This window comes from Corvus kubaryi, unplaced genomic scaffold (genome assembly GCF_017639235.1).
Source record: "Corvus kubaryi isolate FWS band 111438036 unplaced genomic scaffold, C.kubaryi_AGA036_p1.0 37391, whole genome shotgun sequence".
In the NCBI taxonomy this organism is placed as follows: Eukaryota; Metazoa; Chordata; class Aves; order Passeriformes; family Corvidae; genus Corvus; species Corvus kubaryi.
In genome coordinates, this window is record NW_024581130.1 from 5,488,585 (window position 1) to 5,515,802 (window position 27,218).

The 27,218-nt window shown below is 37.2% G+C and overlaps 1 protein-coding gene and 1 long non-coding RNA gene across 4 annotated transcripts in view; both read left to right on the plus strand.

Moving 5' to 3' along the window:
- Nucleotides 1-27,218, plus strand: part of CADM2 (cell adhesion molecule 2) — a 591,021-nt gene that overhangs the window by 108,406 nt on the left and 455,397 nt on the right. The gene's annotated exons all lie outside the window — the stretch shown is intronic.
- On the plus strand, nt 20,070-26,843 carry LOC121669215. The gene is made up of 3 exons (XR_006017651.1): nt 20,070-20,081; nt 23,541-23,545; nt 26,748-26,843. It is a non-coding gene; the product is annotated as an uncharacterized LOC121669215 (long non-coding RNA).

Consider the following 27,218-nt stretch of genomic DNA (forward strand, 5'->3'; position numbering starts at 1 on the left):
CCAGAGCAGACCCATCCTTCCACCCTACTGTTCCTCGTCTCCCTCCTCCCCCAGACATTTAGGTTTGTCTTGTGATATTAATTGAACCATAAAATGCCTGAATATGAGAATAACTGATGACAACAGGAGCATCTTGCTAAACCTTTTGATGAGCAGATTTAAAATTCAGCAGACAGAAAAGCAGGCATAGCACTTCCTATCAAAATCCAGAGGCATTGCATTCATGCTGACTCTCCTGCAGCTACAAAATCAAGGTGCAGCCAAACTGCGCGATTCCTGAAGTACCTCAAGAATTTGAGCAGTCAGGACCATGTCTAATGACAAAGGTGTGTTTCAAATATACATTGATAAAGGATTTTCTCATCTGCAGGTAACTTTAATACTTCATTATTTGCCCCAGTTTGAGATGAAATTTGAATTTAATAGCTTTTTGAATACTATGACTGTGCCTTGTTTAATTCTGAGTAAAGGTAAAATAAACTGAAGAAATAATGTTTTGATAAACTGTTACTTGTTCTTTTCCTCTTGGAGCAAGTTTTTTGTTGTTGTTTTTTTGGTTTTTTGTGGTTTTTTGTTTTTTTTTTGGGGGGGGGCGTGTTTTGTGTGTTGGTTGGTTGTTTTTTTTTTTTTACCCTTTCAAACAAATGTGCATTGTGCATTTAAAACAGAGACTTTTTTTCCCCCTTTTTGTTCCTAGGGCAAACAAATCCTTTAGAATGCCTGCATTGTACTTCAAAGTGAAATAATAGAATGGGGAGTCTAACACTTCAGACTTGATAGTTTTTTTTATATATGCAAGTGTTATTTGTGCAGCATTTTTGAGATCTCAGCAATTACAAACCAAGTAGTATCTGCAAGTCCTGTGAAACAGAGATCAGTTTGAAGCTTCTCTGTTTTGTACACTCAGTAAGACACAATTTTGACCCCAGTTATGTTTGGGTATCCCTAAATAAAAGTTGTTCTTTGGATGCATTTTTTAAATGCTTTTTTGCTAATATATGCATATACAGAAGAGGGTTTTCATAATCTGTTTAAAATCAGATTTTATTCCTGTCAGTTGCTGCTTTGTGCATTGAGCACGGTTTTCTTTGATTTTTTTCTTTTCTTTTTTTTTTTTTTTTTTTTTTTTTTTTTGCGCCTTGAATTTTGTGTGTACCCTAGATATAATGTGGTAGCTCTGGTAGTTCAGTGTGGACTAGCACAGCTCACCTTGCAGGTGGTTTTGTAGCTTTTGTTGAAAGGTGACAAATCAACCTTTAACAGTGGCAACTTTAAGCTGCATGGAGGTGACCTGTTTGTGTAGTATGCCTTATTTATACGAAATTGACTCTATTCGGGGTTTCATGTGTGTGATGTAAAGGGATGAGGGAAGTCGTGCTGGCTTAGGAAACATGGAGGAGAACAGCTGAGTGCAGGAGACTGATGTAACAACAAACTGAAGAGCCATTCTGTTGAGCTGAAGGGCTGAAGTGGTGGCAGTCACAAATGAAAATGCGTCAGCTGATGGACAAGATGTGAGGCTGGAAAGTCGAGATGTCCAGAATAGCAGCACTGGGAATGGGAGCAAGCAAGGCTAGAGCATCAGCAGCTGGGTTAGGAACAGGGCTGGGCACTGAGGTGGGTGTGACAGAGCTGAGGCTCAAAGTGCAGAGAAGGTGCAGGAGAAACTTAAGCCAAGGTGTGAACTGCCCTCTGTAAAACAGGGAATGAGGTAGCTTCACATACCTGAGGGGCTGGGAATGCCTCCAAGGCTGATTCTGACCAGCAGTGTGGAATGAGCTCCAGCTTGTTCTCAGGTGGTCCAGGCAGGGGTAAAGAGCATGCAGAGCTGAAGTTTAAAGAGGAAAATATAGCTTGGTGTTTATAACAGCTCTGCTGAGAGGGTTCATGTTTGTTGCTAGCAGCTTTGTGCATAGGTATATATGACACTAAATATTTTTCCATATCAAAGCTACCATGTAATGACAGCATGAATTAAGCAGGGTAATTACTAAGAGAAACTTCACCGAGATTTGTCATGACTGCAGCATTTTTCTATGCACTTCATGGGAGGTGTTGCTGAGGGGCATGATGTACTTTGTCTATGATGTGCAGCTTAATTGAACATCTTGTTATGTTTTTGTTTGATTACTTACAGCATAGAAAATATGCTATGTGGCTTCTAATATAAATAAAATATATTATCCTCCCTTCAGCTTGCCAGATGCAGTGTAGGGCAGGAGTAAGGTGATAAAAAGAAGCCAGGGAAGGGAGCATAGTGAGGTGGTATTCACTGGGAGCTGAAAGTGTGTTGATATAAAAGTTCTTGATGTGATGCTTAAGAAATAAATAAGTAAAAATCCTTGAGGGTTTTTTGATTTCAGAAGCTACCCATCTTCCAGAAGACAGATGCTGACCTGATCCCTGGGTTATCTCAGGAAAGGCAGCAGAGCAATTAAGCTGCCACAGAATACCTTGAAGTTGCTGGTTGTTCTTGCAGATAAACTCTAGCCCAGTTTGTACTATTTATCAGGATGGAATGAGAACTGCTGATTAATGAAGTTGCCAGAGGGCCCCTCTGGCTACCTGGGTGCTCTTTTCCATGATGCACATACATTATTTTGCAGTGGAGACAGGTACAAAGCCAAACTGATTGGTAGGACTGTGTTAGGTGTCCGTTCAGCAATGGTGATGTGCGAGTGAGCTGTTCTCTCACAATGCTCACTCCAGACTCTTTCTGTTCTGTTTTAGCTGTCATCTTGTAAAGCCCATTTTATGCCTTCTCAACTGCCTCCCATGCCTTAGTTTATATGCATTATTTAGTCGCTGGTGTTTGTTTGTTTTTGAGGTGGTTTTTTTTTTAAAGAAAGGAAGCACAAATTATTCTCTTTTGCAAGGAATGAGAAAAGACTGACTTTGTTTCTCTTGAGAAATTTGTCAGTCTCCTCTCTTTTTGTATCGTTAAAAACATGTCAGTTCACATAGGAAGATGGATCAGATAAACAGTTTAGTAGTTTTCTTATTTGCGTTGTTTGTGGAAACTTTGAGAAAAATACAATTTTTTTAGAAAGTGCCAGGTGCTTCAACAGGAAATAGAGGCTTTTCAGAGAGTAGTGAGCAGTTCCAGGCAACCTGTGTGTATGTGGAGACCTGAGATTTCAGTGCTCTTCCATGTGTCTCAGAAGAGCAGCCAAATCCGGGTTTTCCTAAACATGAAGATCATGAGCAATGTGCTGTTAATGCTGGTGTGAAGTAGTTTTGTCTGCTTTTGGACAGAGATTGACCAAATCTAGTTTGAATTAGAGAAGTATTTTTCAAACTGTTAGGTTTTTATAATAACAGCGGTAAAAGTTGTTAGACTTCAATAAATTGTATTTTTTTTTCTCAGTGTGGTTTTTTGTGGTGGTTTTTTTTTCTCTGAAAAATTCCTGATTGATTAAATTCTCATATTCCAACAACTCTAGTAAAATCCTGCATGGAGTTTATCTTCCTAACCCTTTATGCTATAGATACAGTATGTACAGTATTGTATATCTCTTAGATTTTCAACATTGGAACAGTTCTTAAATATTTTTTACTCTAAAAATATTTTAAACTTTGCCATAACATTTGCAGTTGCTTACATTGGATTTATTTTTTTGCAGGCTTGCAACCATGAGTTAAAAGTAGAAAAAATTATAAGCAACTTAATTTTGTGTCACCCAGGTCCCTGATTTCTGACACACAGTCTCTTCCAAAAGGTAGTTAGATATTGTCTTATTCTAAATACTTAAAGTGTGTCTAGTAAGCATGAGTTTAAACCCTAGTCAATGAGATGAGCTTTAATTTATAGGCAAATCAATAACATATTTGTGTTATGTCAGTCACTGGTTCCGTCTTCCTAGAACTTTCAGGAAAAAAGAATGAAAATCATTATCCACTATTTAAAAGAAAGAGACCTGTGCTTTTTATTTACGTGCAACAGACTCGTTTAAGGTCAGGTTTTTTTTCTCTGATACAGGTCTGCTTGGCTTGTTGGTGGTTTTTTTTGCCTTTTTTTGTTTTGTTTGTTTGTACTTCTGTGTGCCAGGTGGCTTTTCTGACTCTTTGTCCCTACTAAATAACCTGGGTAGGTGGCATCATTTTACTTACTGCTATTTTAGGGAAGTCATAACAGGTTTCAGATATGAATGTGGTTTCTGGAATACAGTCTATTAAACAGAATGAAAACCAGGGCCCTTTTTGATATTAAAAAATCAACCTCTTATTGTGAATATATTCAGGAAAAGTGTCTTGAACTCGATCTGTTTGAATAAAAGCACTGACATACCTTCAGATGCATTTATTGAACTGGATTCAGCCTAGGGAGTTCCCGAGGTTATGGGACAGGCAAAAACCCCAAGTGACTCCATGTAGATCCAGTTTGTAATTAATTTTTATTATTAAACTTCATATACTTAGTTCTTACTGGTTGGAGGAGGTTCTTTTGGAAGTGAATTATTATTACTCCTCCTTGTAAAGTAAATTATACTAGACATGTTCTCACTCTTCATTTAGACATTCTCTGTTTCATTTTTGTCTTTAAAATCAAATGACTGCACTTGATGCAGTTATCAATTTATACATTGCAATTATACTTACTTGTGACACATTGTAGCTTCTTAATCCAGTGCCTATATTCTATTTTCTCTGTACAAATTCTAACATGTACTTTCCTAGCTTTCTGAGTTTCTTCTTTTATGCTTTGTAACAATGCTCTTTCTACTATTTATTCATCATTGTTCCCATAGCAAATTTTCATTTTCTTTTCTCCTCTTCTATACATGGTGGCTTTATTTTTCTAGACTGCTTTGTAGCTTCAGCAGACAGTTAGAAAAAGTAATTGAGACTTTGATCCTACAGTAAGCAATTCTCTCATTCTTTGAGGGGAAAAGTGACTTGTTACAGAATAAAGCTGTATAATATTACACCTATTTAATGGATTAAGTAGTGCTAAAAAGTTAACTGTGGTAACACTAAATACTTAAGAATTTAAAAGTGATCTTAATTTTCTTAGTCCAATGTCAGCTGCTATCATACACTTTCTTTTTTATTATTATTAAAGCTGTAAGTATAATATTGGGACAGTTGGCAAATCAATCTATCTTGAAATGTTTCTCATTACATTTTTGAGGTAGAGGTGATAATTTTCTGGGTTTGATTGTTCTATAATGCAAGACAAGTCTGTCTTGAAGGTCTTGTGGGTGGAAAAAGTTAGTCACAATGAGCTAAAAACTTATTTCTGATCAATTATTGTTTCCTTGAAAGCAGAATAAGACAAATTCATAAAAAGTAGAACTGGAAGATGTACCTCTTATTTGTGTTATTATCTACCTATTGGCAGATTTGCTTGGGTAGCCAAAGCTTAACACATGGTTTTTACTATGCACAAGAAGCCAACGCACACAGTTGTCAAGCTCAATCCCTTTTAGGATGCAGACTGATTATTTCTCTAAAAGTTAAATGTAGTCCTTTAAAATGTCTGCCACCTTACTGGGGATTAACACCTTTGCAGCTGAATTAACAGGTTATCTGAATATTGTTCCTCAAATCAGAGTACAGCTCCTGGCAAGTCTAAATAACTTTGTGCTGAAGTGACCAGACTCAGTAATGAGCATCTGGTGCAGTAAGTTTTCAATCATCCCAGCTTGCTGTGCCAGAATTCATCTTTCTATGCCCTTAGCCATCGATTTTGCTGGGCTTTTTGCTCATTGACTCATGGCAGTGTTGCAATAGAAAGTCTTGACTAGCTAAATCAAAACCCTTTTCAGAAACGTAGTCATGGAATGAAAAGATGAAGAAAAGAAAAAAAAAAACAGATAAATCAAGGGGAATCTGAGAGAGGGCAAAAATGCTGGTGTTAAACTCCGGATCAGTTTCAGAAAGGAGCAGAAATCAATAGGAGCTTCAAGTACTTTGAAAACCTCTGCATCCCCATCTGGTTTGTTTGATCTGGACTAGCACAAAAGTGCCAAAGACAGAACAACTGTTCCTCAAATCCCAAAAGGTGACTGAGTGGCAAGAAGGGTCCTCTTTCTTCTTCATTTTACATATGTTTTTATCAGTGCCAGCCTGGAGTAATTTTTTTCTGTTTACATTTAGATTCACAGTATGCAAAACCCAATTTACTCTTTCATCCCTTGACTCACTACCTATTTTTTGCACACTTGGATCATGGATTTTTGTTAGTATGTTGTTTTTGTTACAATCACTTTTCTGTTAACTCAAACTCAATGGTTTCAATAGAAAAATTCAATCTATCATTATTTTTTTTGATTGTTAATGGGGAATTTTGAGAAATGCAAAGCTAAATATCACAGGTTAAGAGCAGCCATGCAAGATCTCTGTAAAGTGAGTTCTCTACCAGCTTTGACAACACAGGATTGTACTGTGAAGTCACTTCATGTGGCATTCCAGAGATAAATGATACCTTTCTCTTGCCTTGCTTTTCTTTTAAATGAAGATTTACTCCATCAATACAGTCAAAGGAGGTTGATGTTTCCCATACCATAGTGAATTCTTTAAGCAGTTTATTCTCTTATGCTGTGATAATCTGGTTTGGATTAGATAGTCAGTAAATGGTCTCTAATGCATAATACAGTTGGTAATATCAAGTGGTTTTTCAGCAGTTTGGGTTTTCTGGTGGTGGTGGTGGTTTGGTTTTTTTTGAGTTGGTATGTTTTTCTAATAATAATTGTCTGGTTGTAAGACATTGAACATGTTTTGTATAATCGAGACATGATTCACTCCTAAATTTTGTATAAATATCTACAGTATATTTGCATGTTCCTATGCTCCTGTTTTCTGTTCTGAATGCACTGTCTGCTCTCACTGGAAAAACCTCAACTTTCTGGGCCATTCTGACTTAGGAATTTCACTAGATTTGGAAATGTGAGGGGAACTAATATTCTTAATTCAGGCAATTATCAAATTTAGCCTGTCACTGATAGAAAAACATTCAGGTGTGGATTTTTTGCCTTTTTATTACTTATGAACACGTGTCTGTGGTACATACATATGCATAAAGAATTATACAAAGCATATTTTTAAGGGGGCTCTTTAGTCTCTTCTTTTTCACCCATAATTTGGTGTTCTAAACTTATACTAGCAGCTACTAAAACACCTCTTATGTTCTTTGAGGTTGGTTTTGTTTTTAGTAAATGAGAGAAGGAGGTTGGATGGTTTTGCAAATGCTGTGTTGAAAAGATTTGAAAAAAAAGAGTTCTAATTTTTGTAGCTTAAAAATTGCAAAAATCACAGTTGTACTTCCACTCCATTGCATTAAAGAATTGCTGTCCACTGCATGAATGGACTTGTCAGTTTCTTAAAAAGCTGAGAAAACAGTTACTGAGTGGCTTCGTCCTGTAAGCACCTCTGTGCACTACACCCAGGGAGATTGTCCAGCACAGTGAGTGCTGCAGTTCCCTGCACGTGTCTTCATTTCACATCCAGCACCAAAAAATGAAACAGTTTTACACATCCATCAGGAATTAAACTTGTTATATACAAATATATGGCAGAGACCTCTTAGTGACTTCAGAAAACATTTAGTTTTGGAAGTGTTGGTGCTTTTACAGTCTCAAAGTTGCATTATTTGCTATGTCTATGAGAGGACTTGTACTTTGACAGCTGCATGCTGAACCACTTTTTCACTAATCATCTGAAAGAAACTTACTTCAAAGACAGGTGATCCCTCTGATTTATAGATTCTAAATGCCTGGGGAGTCCTTAAGTTTCATGGTGTTTTATACCTCAGTGGCCTATGGTTCAGTTTATGGAAATAAAGGGGATGTTAGGACAACCTGAGGTCTGCTGACCCTGAATCCTGACTAGGCATTGTTGAAGCATTTGGGAGATAAAAGTGACTGGAAAAATGACTCATAAAATGTCTGAGAAGCAATGAAAGGATTCATCTGAAAATTGATCTGGCCCCAAGACTTGCTTGTCCTTCCAAAGAAGCCAAATTTTATTGTTCTTGCAGAGTTAACTTATTAAAGAACAACAGAGCTTTGGAATGTGGAGAAATTAATTTTGAAGTGAGAATTTCTCAAGAAATATTTACCTCTGATGGCTACTGAGTGGTAGTTTTAAGCTCTTAAGAACTTTAAGCTTAATTTATTACAAATAATTGTTCATAAGGAAGAGAGTATAAGAGTATGACTAAGAATTTTCAGTACTGAAGTGGCTGAGAGCCCTCTTTCTAAAGAATAATCAATGTTTTTACTGAGCAATGAAAATTATTTCTGTATGCAGAGAGTATGCAGGATTTTATCTGCTCTTTTTATCCTTCTTTGACAACCATGTGTTCTTGGCGCTTTTTTTTTTTTTTTTTTTTTTTTTTTTTTGCAGTCCACATTTCCATTAAGGAAAGCAAATGAAAACCTCCCATCATCCTGTGCCCATGGTCAGTACTTGAGGCATACAATGCTTTTACAAGCAGTGGAAACTTTGGCTGAGGGGTATTTGTCTGTGAGAATTAAGGGCTGCTCTAGAGTGGATTGGCAAGGAACACAGGGGGCAGTAGTTGGAGTTGTAGAGGGAGGTAGCTTGAAGACTACCACTCACTCTCTTGCTCAGCCAAGGTGTTCCTGGAGTTATTCCAGGTGAAGGAGTTTTATTCAGAAAAGTCCCTGGAAATACTTGCAATTCCTGAATCATCTAACATTGGCCTCACTCCGGTAACCCCTTGGGAAATCTAATTGCTAGCAGCTTCTTAGTGGTCAATATTATGGATTGCTTTTTACTGAAAGATCAAGGAAAAGATCAAGCTGTACTTCTTGTTTGAAGATGGGAGGGAGGAAGGACAGGTAGGAAAGGGCAGGGAGCTCAATAAGAGAATGTGATCTGTGCACTGGGGCACTGAAACAGCTTTTCATTGTAGTCTTGTATTTGATTATGGTACTTCAGAAGTAAAAGCCCAGGGGTGAAAACAGGATGGAATGATTAAGCACCAGCCCTGTTAAACAAATAATTTCCCATGGAGAAGGAGTTTAGTTGTGAGACTTTGGTGTTTTATTATGCAAACAATTTTATTTTTGTGTATTTTGAGTCCAAACTGTATTTTCAAGCTCAGTTACTGTAATTTTTAATTAAAAGCAATTTAGATCCTGTTAGTTTTTGAGGAAGGGACTCTACCAAATAAGTTCTGTTTGATGTGGCAAATATAGGACATACATAGATGTACTGAACACTTTGATTGAAAGTGATGGTATCAAAAATGAACTTAATCTGCTTCTTTATAAAATTGAGAAATACCTTATTTCATAAGTCACGCATGGAGTTTGTGTCTTATTTGCCTGTGGGGTTTTTTCATCTCTTCTGAGTTTTTTGGTCCAGTTATTGTGGGAGTGCTTTAAGTAACTATATGAATTGACACAGTATTGAGCAGTATTGACAAACAGATAAATTGAGTATGCAGCATAGATAAATAAGACCCCCCAGGATAGTGTTTTTTTGAAGTTACTTTCTTAATGAGTACCTTCACTTCCCTGTATCTGAGGCTGTATTAAAGGTAAACCAAGCAGCAAACTGAAGCTATGAAAGTGGTTTGCTTTGGCTGGTTAAATATTTTAAGAATAAAATATTAGTAGATAAATATTTCAATTTATATAACCAAAATGCCAAAATAATCTTCTGCTCAATAAAACAAAATAAAGCAGTTGTGATACCTAAAGCACAAGCTCTTTGAGTTCTGCAGCATGACCAGGCAAGCTTTCAGTTGGATTTTAGTAGAATGTGTCTGAAGAATACTAGAAAAACTGAGTTTCTAAACTCTGTTTTCTGTCTGAAAAAGAATACTTGTAGAATGGCTTGATAGAACATAGAGGGAGAAGCTCAAGCTACATTTTGGTTTTTTGTTTAGCTTTTATGGTGAGATAACAGAAGCTGACATAGATTTAGTTCACATTTAGGGGGACAATTATATAAAGAGGCCTTCTTTATTGTTGGTGTAAGAAAGCACTGGGCAACACAGCAATAGCACTGTAGTGTCAGAATTCTGAAAGTATGCTTTATTATTGCTAATAGTTTTGGCTGTCACTGCAGTTTTGAGATAACTGCAGTGCTAATCCTGGGCCTAAATTGCCACTGGTTGGCAATATCTTGTCTTTTATGCCTGGTTCCTTATTTCCCCACAGTCCAGCCTGGAGTAATTACATCAACAGCTCCTCATTTTGCAGGGAGGAGGGGGGAGTGAGAGGCTGGAGACAGAGACCCTGCTCTGGCATTACTGCCTGCCTGGTGCACTGGTTTTACCACAGAGCCATGTCCCTCTACAGCTGCTATGTGCTTGGGACCCCACCTCCTTCTCCAGGGGTGAGAAGGAGGAAAGGAGAGAGGATGGGATGTGATGAATGGGGGAGTGTGGTGTTGGAGAGGTAAGTGGTATTAAAGATTTTCAGTTCTACTTCTCAGTACATTGTTTGGTCAAGACCTCACCTTCATCCTTCTTTTTATGCTGCCAAGGGAGATTAGAGTCATACCCCGTTCTGCTCCAGAAGTTCTTCAGAATTTTTCTTAATATAGGGGTTTACCATTCAAATTTGTGAGCTACAATGAATTAAAGAATGTAAAGAAGTGTAGTTTTTCAGTTTGCACCTCCTTTGATTTGGGAAACTAAAGTCCTCAAGGAACTCATAATGAGCAAACAAGTAAAAGGTGGTAGGTTGAAAAGGGTTCTCAGGACATGTCACGAGACCATACCACAACTCATCAACGTTCTACAATCAACTTCATTAAAGCCTGCAAACCAGAATCATACTGGGACAGCAAGGAGAAGAAGTACAAAAGACCATAATTCCTGTCTTGGGTCCCTGCAGAACCAAAACCCCATTATGCAAATGAGAGCTCATTTTAGCAAGGACCAAACACAGCTGCAGGGGTGAATCTGTTCTGCCAGAACCACAAGGGGGTGAAGGCAGGAGACTCCCGTTTTGGTACTGTTGTAATTTCAAGGGCTTCCCTGCATGTTTGCTATGCTTTGCTTTTATCGGTGTACTGTCTTACCATCCCAGGCTTGATAAAATCTTTACTTAAGTGAATGTTTTTCTTTTTGCCATTTTGTTCCAATTATCTTTGAACAGTGCCTCTTAAATAATGCTTCTCTGTAAGACAGATATTTTTCAGGTACACTGATCTGTCAAAAAGTGTTAGGATATCATAGTGTAAATTTTATCACAGGTGTCTTAGATCCTGACTTAACTAGTTTAGCATTTATTGTGCTGTAATGATTTCTATTTTCTGCTTGTTCAAATAAGCTTTTGTATTTCATGCACCTAAGTTTTGACTGACACTGGATATTTACTCTAATACGTGTTTTGATAAAGTATAGAGCAATTAAAAGGAAGATGACACTTATGAGGGAAGACAAGTAGTTTTCACTAGACAATATAATTTATCATGTTTTTATTAGAAAGAAATAGAAAAGCTGTGTACAGTTCTAGAGTGAGGGCAGTGGAGTGTAGAACCATGTGCCCCTGTCAAATTGATAGAGTAAAGATGTTGAGGGAGATAATGGAAACTTTCTATTCAGTGAGGAGTGGAATAAAGAAACCATTTCTAGTCATTCTTCAGCATTGATTGCCTTTGTGCTTTAGGCTTAGATCAGAACTTACACATAATAAAGGGAAAGTTGAACAACTCTGGCAATCCACTTTGGAAAATGTAGTTAGATGAAGCTGATCCTTTGGTGCAGAGACATCAGGGAAATATTTAACATGGGAATTTAATGCAGGTGATTACAGTGGTGATAATACAAAGGAATAAGCTGCAAGCAGTAGTGCTGATAAAACATTTAGTACATAGTGGAATAAACGGTGCAGTGAAAGACATATGGTTCCATATTCCTGGTTTGACCTTATTGCAAGGAAACAACGCCACAATATAAACCTCCATTTGAGCTGTAGCAGTTCATACTGTTCTTTATTTGGGTATGCCAGGATTCACTTCAGCTGTCTTCACATCTGGCTGTACCAGTCAGACAAACACTTGCATATTCTACACCCGCTCGTACCTTGCCTCTGCAATCACCGTGGCAGCGATGGGTATATTAAATTAATCACTTAGCAATTTTATTATGCAACCTTCTGAAGCTTTAACGTACTATAATTTTAAAGCAGTGTCATTATGGTTAGCTGCCGGGGAATTTTATGTTCAGATCCTATGATGCCTTGGTATTCGTTATTTGTTGTTTAGGGTTGTCCAGAAGACTGGGTTTTGCAAGGCTTAGCACAAGAGTCAGAACATCTGAAAGCAAATGACAGAAAAGTAAGCAATCACAACAGCTGCTGCTGTAACATGTACAAGAATTTGCTGTTCCTGCATCATGCTTACATTATTTGCAAAACATTAAGTTGCTATTAATTGACACTGGTTTTATTAGCCTGGGGTCAGGAATGTTCATTACAATAAAAATGGTGATTGCCGTAGATGAGAATAAATTAGAATTTCTGTGAGTTTGCAGATACTCATCAGTTTGGGATGCATTCTTCTGCAGAAAAAAAAAAAAACTTGTGTGAGTTAGTGTGTAAATAAAACATAAAACCACCTTAGTATTATGAAAAAAATTATCTTTTTTCACTAAAGGGTGAAGCAAGATTAGAAGACAAAATTGCAGGTAGTGGGAAGAGTTTTTCACTAAAACCTGTTTCTAAATGGAGAAGGTTGTAAACTATAAAAGAAAAAAATAAAAAAAGGGACATTTTAATCAGCAAGTGATATTAATCTAAGCATAAAATAAAAGTTGAATTCAAGTTTTGTAATTTCTTCTGAACTATTGGTTTTATTAGTGGGAGCAGCTCAGCCATTTGTAACAGTCTTTCTTTTCCTTTTCTGTCATTGTCCTCCTCATACAGATGAAAAGACTTTTAAAAAATTGTAGGAGGTAACAAAATTACCCATAATTCAGTTTGTTAGTATGTTAACAAATGGATCTATTTTTATGTTGTTTATTTCAATCTGACATTGAAGGAAGTAAGGTAGAGAGGTGGATGGTCAGAGAAGTTTCATGAATGTCTTCCCTTCTTTAGCCTTCTCTTTAATGAGAAAACTCATCATTTGGATCAATTTGATTTTGATAGCACATTTCAAATGGTTGTTATCCATCAAAAGTTGCAACTATCTATTTCCCTCATTTTTGGACCAGCTATTTTTAATCCTGGTCTCAAGTCAGAATTGGACCCACTTGTATACTGGGGTTTATTTCTGCACTGTTTTCAATATTTGTTCTTCAGCTTTGCAACATTTTTTCCACGTTTTTGTGTTTTGAATTTTACTATTTCTTCTCTTAATTTGAATTGAAAATTATGATGTTTCTGATAAGATTCAGGCTACTGCAAACAAGCAGCATTTACAATATAGCTGGTAAATGCAAATATCAGATGTAAGGAATTTTCTGTTAAAATCTCTCATTTTAACAGAATTAGTTGTGTTATGGTAAAAAAAAAAAAAAAAGCTGTTTCCTAGCATGCTTTTCACTGTCTTATGTATTCCCATTAATTAGTTTTTTGTCATATTGTAGTGTATGTCTGCATATATGTTTGTGGAATGAAAGAAATTAGTACCTTAAGTCTAAGTAGTTCCTGTATCTAACATCTACTTGAGAAGAAATTATTGGAAGTGTAAAACAAGCACTGAGAATCAGAAGCCTTTTTAGCATTATTATGAATCATGGCAATGGGACAAAATATTTGTTGAAGATGTGATACAAATGCTAAAGAAGTGGCAGTATAGTAACAGGATCCAGTATATTAGCCCGGAGTATCAACTCTTTTTGCTTTATAAAATTATTATTTTTAAATATCTTGTTACATTTCTGCCTTTTTCTTTTTACCTCTTGTTCTAGTATTATGTCGCTTCTCAACTAAAGGTTACTCTGCAGGAGATTCATAGGGTTCCCCTTTATATAAGCCTAGTTTGTGGAAAAGGTATTAATCTCCCGTTAAAATAACCAAAATATATTAAGGAATAATGCTTCATATTTCAGGTATTTTTTTAATAACTTTCTTGGAATGTTTCATGAAGTTTCCATCAGTGATACCAGTTGTTATTGTTGGAGTACTAATATCTATTGAAGAGTAAAATTTAATAGTAAGATGATGTTTTATGAGATACTTGACCTAATTTTGATCAACTTGAGAGACAAAAAAATCAATTACCTGGAATTTTTCAGTGTGCAACTGGGAAGACTTGTTATTTTTAATAGCCGTTCAAGAATTAATTCAGCTGCTAACAGTAAGAGAAACAGCCAAAAACAGGAAAACAGAGGGGGAAATGGTGGAAGAAGTAAGAAAACTTTGTTATTGTAGTAATATTAGCTTTTTCATCAATTTAATGACTTTTATTGGCAGGCATAATGTGTTGTGATAGTCTGAATACAGAGTGTGTCTGTTTGTAGTGACCATTACACCTGTCACAGTCTTAAATCTGAATTGGTAAACTAAATGGAACATCCTTTGCATAGGTATAAAGGGAAGTTCAATAGGTATAAAAAAAGTTGAAACACAGGAAAAGTAAGACAGACTTACTGAATTCTGTTTTGTTTAGTTTTGCCCAGAGGAGGCAAGTACTGACTTACTAACAACAGATTCAATAGATTCTGTAAGAGTTTTAACAACTTAATACTAACAATGTTTCTCACTGCTAAAACATCTCCTCTTGTTTGGTTTGAGGGAAGGTCATTCTGACAATCATTTTGTTCTCTGAGATTTTTCAACTTTATCTGTTTGTAAGAAATTGGGTAAAAAATATATTTCCTGACCTCCACTAACTAGGATGTCATTTGGCTTTTCCTTTGTGATTGTTTTACTTATTTTGATGGGTTTTTAAACTACCAATTTTATTGTATTGGACTCTCATCTTCTACTTGCCCTGTCTACTTTTATTGGACTTTCACTAGCCTGCCATGATCTTTATTGGATTATCTGATCTTTTTAGCCTGAATTTTTTGCTCTTACTAGGGAAGCTGGGGAGATGGCATGGGAAACAACACTTTTAACAGGATGAGGAGGTGTGTCTCTGTCTTTGTGTTGGGCTCTCCTGGGGCAGTAGATAAAAAGGGAACTGTTTATGTGAGCTTAGGGTTTGGAGAGAGCTGTTAGCTAGCAATAAACAGAAGGTATAATAATTTCCTGGCAAATAATGAGAACATGGTAAGTGGAAATTACTGAAACTAACTCTCTGATGTTCAGCGGGGCTTGTTGTGAAGTCTTGAGCTCATAGTTGTTACTTGGAGATTAGACTAGCGGAATACTTCATGAGACTTGAAGTGTTCCTTTGTCAGTTTACATAAAGACTGGTTACCTAAGAATTGCTGTTGCTGTTACGTATTTCTGGGCCTTGTATTAGCAGAGATGACCGAGATAGGGTCCTCTTAAAATAACTGGGAAGATGGTGGTAGCAGGATGCAATTGTAAGAGACATCTGACTTGAGTTTTTTGTCTTTATTCCACAATAAATTCCATTAGTTTGTAACCTGCCAGAAGTTCACTCTCTGCCTTCCCTTCTCCCTGTTTTCTCCTGCCCAGCACATGTAAGTCCTCTTTTCGTGTGCTGTTGAGGAACAAGTGGCTTGAGAACATTCTTTGTTGTAGGCAAATTGCTTTGTGTTTCTACTTGTTGAATATAGTAAAGACATGTATTTAATGGCAGTTCTTAGTGGATTTGGGTAGCAACACAAATGTCTGAAGAAGGGAAGAGCTGACTCCATTTGATGTGAGAAGTGGTCTGGATTTATGAGGGACAGAAGTGACTCACATGTCTGTGCTGTCAATCTGATCACATTTTCAGTGGGTAATGACTGACAGTTGTTACCAGCTAATGGCTGTGTGGTGACCTGTGTGAAAACAATTGCAAGTGTGTTTTATTTCAGAGTCTACAGGTGCCTACACTGCAGAATAAACCAACAAAACCGACAGTAATTGGCATTGGTTTCAGCAGGCTCTGCAAGGGGTCAAGAACAGTCTGGCATTCTACAACATTGCTGGGGCAGTTTGGAGCTGTTGTCTGAGAAAATTTCTGTGGTTTCCCAAGCTCTAGCTGCCCTGAGGATCTAGAGTTTTGATTTCCAGGAATGTCAGATTCATAGTCTTTAGCAGGACTGTCTTTCCTTTTAAAAACATTGGAAGGGGGAAGGGCAAAATAATAATCTCATTATGAAACTATAAATTCCTTTATAGAAATACCCTAATGGAAGTGTATCTTGTGTTTTCCATCAAATAGAATTGGAAATTAGCTTCTATTAGTGGTTTTGATTTCCATTTTAACTAAGAATAATGAGAAATAATAGCTGTTTTTGTGAACACGTGTGTATGTATGCGTGTGTATGTGTGCAAACACACATGGGTTTTGTGTACAGCAATTAAGCTCAACATATTGTATGTAATTGGTGATTTACAACAGAAAGTGGCACAATTAATAACAATTAAATGCCAGTAAATGCTTAATTGCACCTTATGCTCTATATAATTGCTCAGTAGTTTCGTATTTGCTGAAGATTCAGCTATCAAGAGAACTTCTAAGATCCACCATGAACCTGTGTATTTTGTGGGTATAAAGTGATTTGGGGGATTTTCTTAATTTCTCTTGGGTTGCAGGGCCCTTCCTTTGAGTTTCAGTTCTGAAAGATGATTTATTGGTTATTTCGATTAGAGAATAGCTTAGTGGTTTTTGCCCTCACCCATGCTGCCTTGTTCAGTGATAGTTGAAGAAGTGGTAGCAGAAGTTTGCCATTTTCAGATGACATTTAAATGTAGTTATGTTAGTAGTTCTGGCAAGGACAGCTGGGAGAGACTCTTCTGGTGTCTAATGTATTATTCTGCCTTCAGAAAATTTTATTCTTTAGAGAGAAAGACAGTGGAAAGAGAAGTGAGGAATTTGCTCCCCTCCAGTATAAACCAAAGAGTATGAATGATGATTATATCAGGGTGCCAGTGGGTGGTATCTACTAACCCAGCCTCTTGCAAGATAAAGCCTGGGATCTTTTCAGCTGAGAAATCCGTCCTCTTTTCCAGATGTTTGGATTAGGTTTGATCCCTGGTTACAGCCCTCCCCCTTTGAGCAAGACAGTTATGGGCCCATTCCCTCCCAGAATTTTACCTAATAAAATTCATGTGGCATTTTAATAGCATCAGCAAAACAGATATATTAATTAATTCATTATACATTCATATTTTTCTTTTTAGTGCTGAGTACCACAAATATTTAATCAGCTAGCTGTAAGTACTCTTTAAATCAAAACTTGTGCCAACTCTTAGAAATCAAAACATATTTTCAGAAAAGAAAAAAAGAACATTGAAAATAAAAGTTATATCTGTCATAATGATTCTTTTTTCGTTTATCTTTCCTCCACGATTTAGAATCCCAGAGGTTACTGCTAAATTTGCAGGGGTTTTTTTTTCTAGTCTTTCTAAGTTTAAGAATAAAATCAATCTGTCCTTCTACTGTCATGAGTTATATTTGGTGCATTTTTTTATCACATAAGTCTAAGATTTTAACTTGACCATTTAGAATAAAGCTATGTATTTATAAGTAAAAGCATCAATGTGTAGTGCTAAAAAATTGAACTTTTTCTAAACTGGCATTTAGCTCTGAAGAGATTTTGGTGTTTGAGTCCTTCAGGTGCCTTAAGTAAATTTTAATGAAGCCATGTGTTAATTTGGAAGCTGGTTATTCTCTTCCTCTTCCTTCCTTTTCCCAGATCTTTTCCATCTTTGTCTCCTTTCTTCTCCCTTTGCACTTAATTGAAACACGGAAACATTGGTGGGCTTTTGTTGTGAAATAGTGTCATAAAAAGGGAGTTAATTATTTTCTAATCCTGTGGCATAGGAAACAGATATTTCTGTGCTAGATTGCAGTTGAACCAATGAAGCAATTTTTGCGCAGTCTGGACACTTGCTTAACTTCCCAGACATAGCATGAATTTTATTTGTTGTTAGTTTATGTAAGTCAGGATGAAAGCATCCAGATGCTTGTCAGCATTGAAGTAAGTACTCACTGAAGAAGTATAAATAGCTATAGGCTGTCAGTGTTGTTAAACTGTTGATGCATCTAATTGAAGTGATTCACATCAATGTTCTCTCATTTTGTATTTCAGTGCTGAGCCACATCTTATTTTCATTAATATGCATTTACATAGAACCAATAGATGCCTTTTAGAAATATATTTGGTTTTGAAAGATATTTGAAGAATTTGCTCTATCCTGTCATAAATGGCGTATTAACAAAATTTAAAAGGTGCATGAGAGAGAAATATTTTCTCTTGGTGTTGCTACCAATAGAGATCTATTTTTAGGTGTTTCGGATTGACCCTGGGGGACAAGTAGGAAAGGAGAAATGTATTGGTGAATGAGGACAGAGATATTTCTAGAAATGTAAAACAATGCTGTCAAGGTGAAATAGGTAAGGAAAATGCAATATTTCAGAAATGCATTAAAAAAAAAAAAAAAATCATTGAAAGAAAGCTACTTCAGATGTGTGTCCAGTCTGGCTTGTGTGCAGAATACAGGTGATAAAGAAACTCCATTTCAGGGCTCAAGAGGAGGTTTGGGGAGCTAGGGGTGGATAGCAGGGTTTGGATGGTGGAATAGAATTCCTCTCAATTGCAATTCATACAAAAATAGAATTTTGAGAAGGGAGTAAGAAAGAATTTGTTAAATTGTTTCACTTAAAAGGATGCATTCAGGAGTCTGATTAAGCCTGAATAGCTCACCCAACAAGAGAACCTAAGGCATGGTAGTCTTCTGTAGGGGCTATTGAAGACGAAAGTAGTATGATCATCCTTTGATTTCTGCAGTTCAAATGACCAGGCTCTCATTCATGTGTGGATTAAAAAGGAACAGTTTTTCACATAGGTTCAGAGCAAGGCTGATGCACGACTGACTTTGTGGTGAGATGCATTAACTGCCTATTATTGATATGAAGAGCGAGTTTAAAGGTAAAGCAAATTTATTGCAGCCCGTTTCTAATTGAACTGTGTTTGCAGAAATTTCAGTCACAGAGGAAATAACACTCTCTGATTATAAAGTGGCATATTATAAACATACTATAGATCAGTAAAAAGTAATCCATAATATAGTTTGTAAATACATGCTCTGTCATTACATAGTGTATTGAGCTTCTGTCTTCGCTTATTCTTTGCCTTTGTTTTGAAAGTTAAAAAATTGTTTAACTATTGTGTAACATCTTTGCTCTAATCACTAAGATACTGTTTTCTTTTTTAAATTGTGTGGTTTTGAGTCAGTTCATTTTTGAGTCTTTGCCAGGTTTTTTTCTTCACCAATTTCTTTTCTGTTTGACCTGCTGATTTGATATGTGGCTTGTATTTCTACATATTTCACTTGGCTTGGAGGAAACCCAGGTGAATCTCATTTTGCTCTTTGCGTGCAGAGGCACTTTGATTCTTGTTAGAGTCCTTGAATCAGTTGTATGTTTTCCTCTGTTTGATTTTGATGCTACTTTTTACTATATTATTTATAGATGATCTGAGAAATCTTTGATCAGTATCAATTTTGTTTCCTTGTGGATGAAGCCTGGGAAGTCCATGGTATTGAAATACATGCTGGTTGTTTCTTGACCTGTTATATAAACTTACTTCCTATTGTTCAGGAGAGCGTATTATGTTTTAAAAAACATGACTGTCATGAATCTGAAACTAAAAAAGTGAGCTTCAGAAGCTGGAAATAATTGTTCAATTGCCAGTGTATTAGTAGATAAATCAAAGGAAACCTGGTGAAATGTTTCTCTTGACACACTACCTTTTTTTTGTGATCTTAGGTAAATTACTGAGGGCCAAGTTTTAAGAAAGCACCAAACTCTTCCTTATTTTTTATTTTTAAATCTTGCTCAATGTTTTGTGCATCTTCTTCCTGTGCTAGGAGAGCAAAATAATTCCAAATGTAAACACAGGCATAAGTGGAGTGAAGGCTTCTAACGCAGCTTTAGAATACACTGATGTCTAGTGCAAGTTTTTGATGCTGTATTTAACTGTATTTGGCAGATATGAGTGGTATCTTTTCTACTCAAAGGAATAATTTTGCTATAAATTATAGGGAAATAAGCAGTTTGTCCAGTTTGGTGTAACTGGGAGTACAGTGCTTTAAAATCAATGCCGTAGCACCAAGGGGGGGAAAAAAATATCCAGACCTTGATCTGGAGAAATTGGAAAAGGGAGGAGGCTCTTAACTACACAAGACACATTTGCTTAATGGCATAAGTAAATGCCTGTGGCAAGAGGCTTTTGCAGTATTTATAATAAAGAAACTACCTTTGGATAATGTTGAAATGTGGTATATTTTGAGAGTTCAAGAAAAACCTTGTTGCCTCCCTGAATTGCAAATCTTTGAATGGAGTGGATTCCACCTTTTCTGAATGTACAACAAAATCAATCACTGAAGGAAAAAAATCTTCTTGGTTTTTGTTTTATGATGAGGGAAAACTCACTTTGTCCCAGTTGAGACTGACATGATGACATTGAAAGCTTGGCCAAGGAGGATGTTTCCCCCCTCTTCATATGGAAAAAAAAATATTGTTGTGGAAAAAGTAAAATTTAAGTTTAAGACTAAAAAGTTTATGACTTGGATTTTTTAAAAATTGGTCCCTCCTATTATGGTAGAACTTAAGCATTCAGATTTACATCTGTAGATGAAGAGATTTTGAATCAGTGGAAGCAGTGCAGTCTCTGTTACCAGTCACCCACTCTTTGGTGGTCTCTGGAGGGAGGTGACCCTTGTTCAGCTGGTGCTAGAGCAGAGCAAAACAGAACTAGAACTGCTGAACAGCCCAGTAGATTTTTGAAGTAATTTTAGGTTTTAGTAACTGGATATTTTACCCGTGGTGTGCTGTAGAAAATGGCTGCTGCTTATTTCTGTTTTACACAAGTGGTTTGATTACATGGGCTTAAGTGGTATAGGGCTGGAGAGAAGAGAGACACTACTGCCTTTTCTCACCAAGTGCTGTTAGGCAGCATCCTTAGAGGAAAAGCCAGACTTCTGAAATCCATTGACTTTGTTTCCAAGCTTTTTCTTTTAATTTTATAAACCTATAAGCTTGATTTTTACTCAGGATGAGACATCGCATGAGAAACTTGATGACAATTCCTTGTCTTTTTTTATTATGGCGTGTGAAATTTCAAGTTGATTTACAGCAAGAAAATAAATCTAAACTACAGGAGTTTATCAAGTTTTTGTGCAGTATTTGAAGGAAGGTTTAACAGCTCCTTGTGCTGTTTGTGCACATCTGAGTGTACACACATGCAAATAAATATATATACACATATTGTGTCCTACTGCCTAAAGAGCTGGAAGGCTATAGAAGAAAGTATTTTTTGTAACCTCAAGTAAAATATGTCTTTAGCACATATGAAGATGATCCTAGAACTGTTCCTTGTATATTTTATTTATGCTCTTAATGATAGCATTTTATGTTTATGTAAGGCCCTAGATCATCTTCAGTGATATATTAAAGGTTTAGGAATGAACTCTCCACAAGCAGCTCCAGTTAAACATGAAATGTACTGCAGATACTTTGTTAATTAGTTATTATTCTCAGATGTTACTGTCTTTTAACTATAGCAACACTTTGAAAAATTGCGGTTTCCCCAGTACAGTCATCCATCACTTTTTATGTATCATCTTCTTTCATTGCACTTCTTTTATTGTGACATGTTTACTGGGATGTCTTAGTGTTGATTGGTATCATCCTCTACTTGTGAGGTGATATATTTTATTGCTCTGAAGATTTTTAGATTGGATGTTATAAAATATTAGCATCTATTAAAATATTTCTTCTTTTAATTTCCATTTTTAATGTGAGTGCTTGTTACTCTAAAGGCTAGAAACAGCTGTTTGCAGGAAAGGACATTGCACTTTGGTTTATTTCAAGACACAGCTCTGTAACTTCTTGACATGACTGCAGTCACCCCTGCTGTGAGTGTGGCTTTGGACCAGATAACTTCTGAATATCCCTTCTACCTTAGTCTATCATCTTCTTTATGGTCAGATGCTTGCCAAAATCCTTAGGGAATTTAATCTTGTAGTCACTCCTGTCAGTAAAAGTAAGGGCAGTAGCTGGCACTTATAGGAATGCTTCATCTAGTCCAGGTCAGTGCTCGGTTGCTCTCACTTCTAGATATTTTCTAAATTCTATGGAATAGTGTTGTTTAATGCAGGAAATGTTTGCACATGAGTAAATTCAGCCTTTTTTTTTTTTTTTTTTTCCTTTCATTCTTTGATGTATTTGTCAGGATGCCCCAGATTTTGGGGGGATTGTTGTTTCACTGCTGTAATTTCTGTTTCATTCCTTGTTGTTTGTCATTTAATTGCTGTGGCTGTGTATGTGACTCTGAGGATAAATTTGAAAACATGAGGTAATGCCTGTCTTTTAGCATGCAATTTTTTACTCCGTGCTAATAAGCCTTGAAACACAAGTTTCCTGCCCAAAATTTTAATTTGTAACACTTAATCTTTTATAGGTTTTTTGAACTTGCTATCTGTGTTTTATTTACAGAGTAGTTAGTATAGCTGCTGTAATATGCTAGGCTAACTGATAGAGAATATTTGAAATCTAAGATTTCCTTCACGGCCCATTTTAAAATAAAAACCGTTGGAAGATACAATGGTTGTTGCAATTTATTTCTGACAAATAATACTTATTATAATGAGCCTGGAGGTCATTGTGTGTGAGGTACAATGCTATATAAATGTCTACTATTATTTTTTATTACAGAGTAATTTACAATTCCCTTGTCAGCCAGTGACCCATGTATGAACATTTCTGTATACCAGTCAAAGCAGATCTTTTCTTTCACAGGAAAAAAATCAAGTTCTCATTGCCTTACAATATTCTCTGACAAAAGACATTATCATGAAATAATTGATTGTGCTGAAGAATTACAAATGTTGCAGCACCACCAGGGTCATCTAACCCTCAGCAATGTGGGTTACCCAACGATAAGAGTGCTTTGTTCAGAAATACCGCTACTGCAAAATGGTTTAATAGTAGCACAAAGAGGATGTTCAGAATTTGAAAAAGCCATGTTTTGAGAGAAATACTGCCCAGAAACAAAACCCATCCTGACAGTGGTAACAGTTTGGTGGGACACTGTGGTTGATAAAAATGCTAATGACTAGAAGTTAAGTATCCTGTAGCAAGTCCCTGCAGTTTGCAGTATGATCTTTACCTTTTGGAACAACTTGGACTTATGAAGAACTGAAGCTGCATACCAAGGTGTTCTAGGAGCAGAACACATGCTTAAGCCTTATAAATCTCAAATATTCAAATCCAGTGTGTCAAAGATTCTAATAATAGTCTGATGACACTTAAGAGGTCAGAATAACTTTGTTTAATTGGCAGGATTTCTGTCATTACTGAGTAGATAATTTATCGTAAGTATATTGTAGTAGCAATTCAAGCTGTGGCAGATTCATCTGTCTGTGGCAACAGAGAGCACAATGATTGATTTTAGTTGTGTCATTAGAATGTAGAGATAAAAAGAAAATGTTATAACCAGGACAAACTTTGTGTGCAAAAGCAGGTGTCACAGAAAGCCAGAGGACAGGTGCTCCAATTCATTTGTTTCTCAGTTAAAGAGACAATTTGTCTACATTTCATGTACTTACACTCACAAATTAATTTAGATTGGAAAGAGTATCCTTCTGTGTAACTAATACTGCTACTGCGATGAACATCTTCAGTGGGGTCCTGATTAATGCAAAAATACATTAGCATCAAGAAAGTTATGCTGCTAGATGGTACTTTTATTCCATACTCTGTGCAGCAGGTGCTTCAGTAGTTATGAAATCAAGTATTTATACATAATATTTTTTAGGGTTCTTATTTATGCACTTAGGACTCCTACACATTAATCTTGTATCCAACAACTGTTCATTTTCATTGAGCAGCTTTCAAAGCTGAGTCCTGAATTTGTTTTAGAACATGCATTTTCAGCTTTAATGATCTGAAAACAGCTTCTCGTGAGTACATAATCTTCAGAATCTTTCCTAACAGACACTTTCTAGTCTTCATAGAAGACAATACATAAGCTTTCTGATATTCCTTCACTCATTCAGTGTGGGATGTTGTGGGTTATCTCTTGGCCGGTCCTGTGGAGGCCTTGCTGGTTTAGTTGCTGTCTTGGTGGATGTGGAGAGGAAGACACAAGGGCTGAGTAGAACTTTTTTTAACTTGATGCATCAAATGCTCCCTTAGTTCTTGTGCTCATCTGAAAACTTAAAATAGCAGGTCTCCTTGGGAATGGGATTTTTTTTTTTTTGTCAGGTAGCAGTGGTGAGTGGGTGGTCCTCAGCATTACAGCAGTTACAGTTACTGGGGTCTGAGACCACTCGTTTTTCTGTTTGTGTTGCTGTCCATTCCCATTGTATAAGCCTTCATTCCTCCTGATTTTCTACCTTGTTAGCTGTGGTTTGAAATTATTAATTTCATAAGTAAAATATTTTGATTAGTGAAATCTTAAAAACTGTGGTTAGCAATAAAGGTTATGAGTATTTGGTTCACTGGATTTCTAGTAATATTTGTTAAAACTGCTGCTTACTGAAATACTGTGGCACGTCTACTCACATCAAACAATTCCTAGCGGTTTTACACATGCTTATTTGAACAATTCAAATTCTGTGCTGGAGGGGAATTACACGACAAATATGGAAAACTGATGGACAGAAGGGTGAAAAGACTCTGGTGTGATTAAGGACAGCTCAAAGAATCACAGAATGGTTTGGCTTGGAAGGGACCTTAAAGATCATCTTGTTTTGGCTCAGCTGCTATGGGCAGGGACACCTTCCACTAGACCAGGTTGCTCCAAACCCCATCCAACCTGGCCTTGAACACTTCCAGGGATGGGGCATCCACAACTTCTCTGGACAACTTCTCCAGTGCCTCACCACCCACACAGTACAGAATTTCCTCTTAATATCTAATCTAAACCTACTCTCTTTCAGTTAAAAGCTCTTTCTCCTTGTCCTGTCAATACATGCCCTTGCAAAAAGTCCTTCCCTACCTCTTTTTTTTGCCCCTTTAGGCACTGGAAGGTGCTTTAAAGTCTTCCTGGAACATCTCTACTCCAGGCTCAACAGCCCCTACTCTCTCCTCTTGTCTTCAGAGGACAGGTGTTCTAGCCCTCCTATCAGTGTAGGCTGTGTTTGAATATTAGGGTGTTTTTATGCTCGAGAGAACATGGCAAGTGTTCTTTTCATTCCTCACAACAAGAGGAACTGTTCGAAATACTGATGCTGCCATCTTCACTATGGCATTTTAAATATCTGTCACTTCAGTCAGTTGTTGTTGCTCACTGCCATGAAAGAGTTTTCATTTTATCTGAATATTTGGCACTGTGAAGGGTAGATGCAAAGAAATAAAAGTTATGTGATCACTGGAAATTTTTTTGTTTGTTTGTTTGGGTTGTTTGGTTTTTTGTGGGTTTTTTTTATAATCATAACTGGAGTGGATACCAATTCAAAGACAAATCTCCATCACTGTGGGAATGTCAAAGGGTCAGTCATGTGCTGATAGCTGCAATAGTTACGTATAATCAGATGTCAGATGATAACTTGAGTTTGCAATGAATGACTGGAGTTTAGAAGTCATTTCACTGACTGGAGCTGTGTAGTATTTGAAGGCTAAATTAGCATTTTTTGTTTCTTGTCCTCTTTAATTTACTTTTTAAATGCTGTTTTCCCTCATATATTATTCTTGCATAGTTATAGAGCTGTACTACTCAAATTCTTATTTCTCAAATTTTAGTTACAATAGAAAAATAAGGATTTTCTTGGAGTTAATTATAATAAATCCTCTTGATATTACTTGAAGGTGGTTTTTTTTTTAATTGGGTTCAGTTTTGTTTTGCTCTTCTAGCTGTTCATCCTCCTCTAAATAATCATTAGTGTAGCTTCACCAAAATAGTTAACTTTATCTAAATTCTTGAATATATGTTCAACTTTGACTTAGTTTGATTTTGGTCTTTTTTGAGCTGAGGGCTCAGGTTTGAAGTTAAAGGTAGGGATGGTCTGTTTGTCTCAGGATTGATGCAGGAGTTACTTTTTAACCTAATGGTGGAGAGTTCCACTCATTGCCATTAACCCTGGTAGGGTGAGATGCATTTCTGTCAGGTCTGTATTTAGTGAACAGGAGAATGGGTTTTGGTCAGCTGACCCTATAGCCAGTGGCGCATCATTCCCCTTGGAAGGAAGGGTGTAGGAGATTCAGGACTTCAGTTTCCCCATCAGAACTGCTGCCTGCAAAGCTGATCCCAGTGCTAGCTGTGTATTGCTCCTCTGGCCAGGCCACACTTGTCATTTCATGCTAGAATTTCTGGTCTGTTTTCCAGTATTAGATAACTTTTTGGATTTTGGTAAAGCTTTTGATACAGTCTGTAACAGGATCCTCTGGACAAAATGTCCATCCCCCAGCTGGATGAACACATCATGGGGTGAGTGACTGGCTCATGGATTACAGTGACTGAGGTGACAGCAGACTGGTGACCTGCCACTAGTGGGCTTCCACAGGGCTCCATCCTCAGCCCTGTGCTCTTCAACATCTTCAGAAATGACTTGGACACAGGACTCAAAGGTATTGTAAGGAACTTTGCTGATAATACTAAGCTGGGAGGAGCTGCTGACTCCCTTGAGGACAGGAATTCCCTGCAGAGAGAGAAATCAGAGATGGGCAATCACCAACCTTATGAAGTTTAACAAGGGCCAGTGCTGGACTGTGCACCTGGGACAGGACAACCCTGGCTGTGTGTATAGCCTGGGGAATGCGAGGCTGCACAGCAGTGCCATGGAAAGGGCCCTGGGGGTCCTGGTTGATGGCGAATTGGATATGAGTCAGCAGTGCCCTGGCAGCCAGGAAGGACATCCCTGTCCTGGGGGCACCAGGCCCAGCATTGCCAGCTGGGCAAGGGAGGGATTGTCCCACTCTGCTCTGGGCTGGGGCAGCCTCATCTCCAGTCCTGGGGGCAGTTTTGGGTTCCACAATATTACAAAGTTATAAATCCCTTGGAGAGTGTCCAAAGGAGGCCATGAGGATGGTGAAGGAACTGGAGGGGGAAGCCCGATGACAAATGGCTGAGGTCACTTGGTCTGTCCAGCCTGGAGAAGAGGAGGCTGAGGGGGAGACCTCATTGCAGTTTCAGCTTCCTTGTGAAGGGAAGAGGAGGGGCCGACACTGATCTCTGCTCTCAGGAGACCAGTGACAGGGCACGTGAGAATGTGTGAATC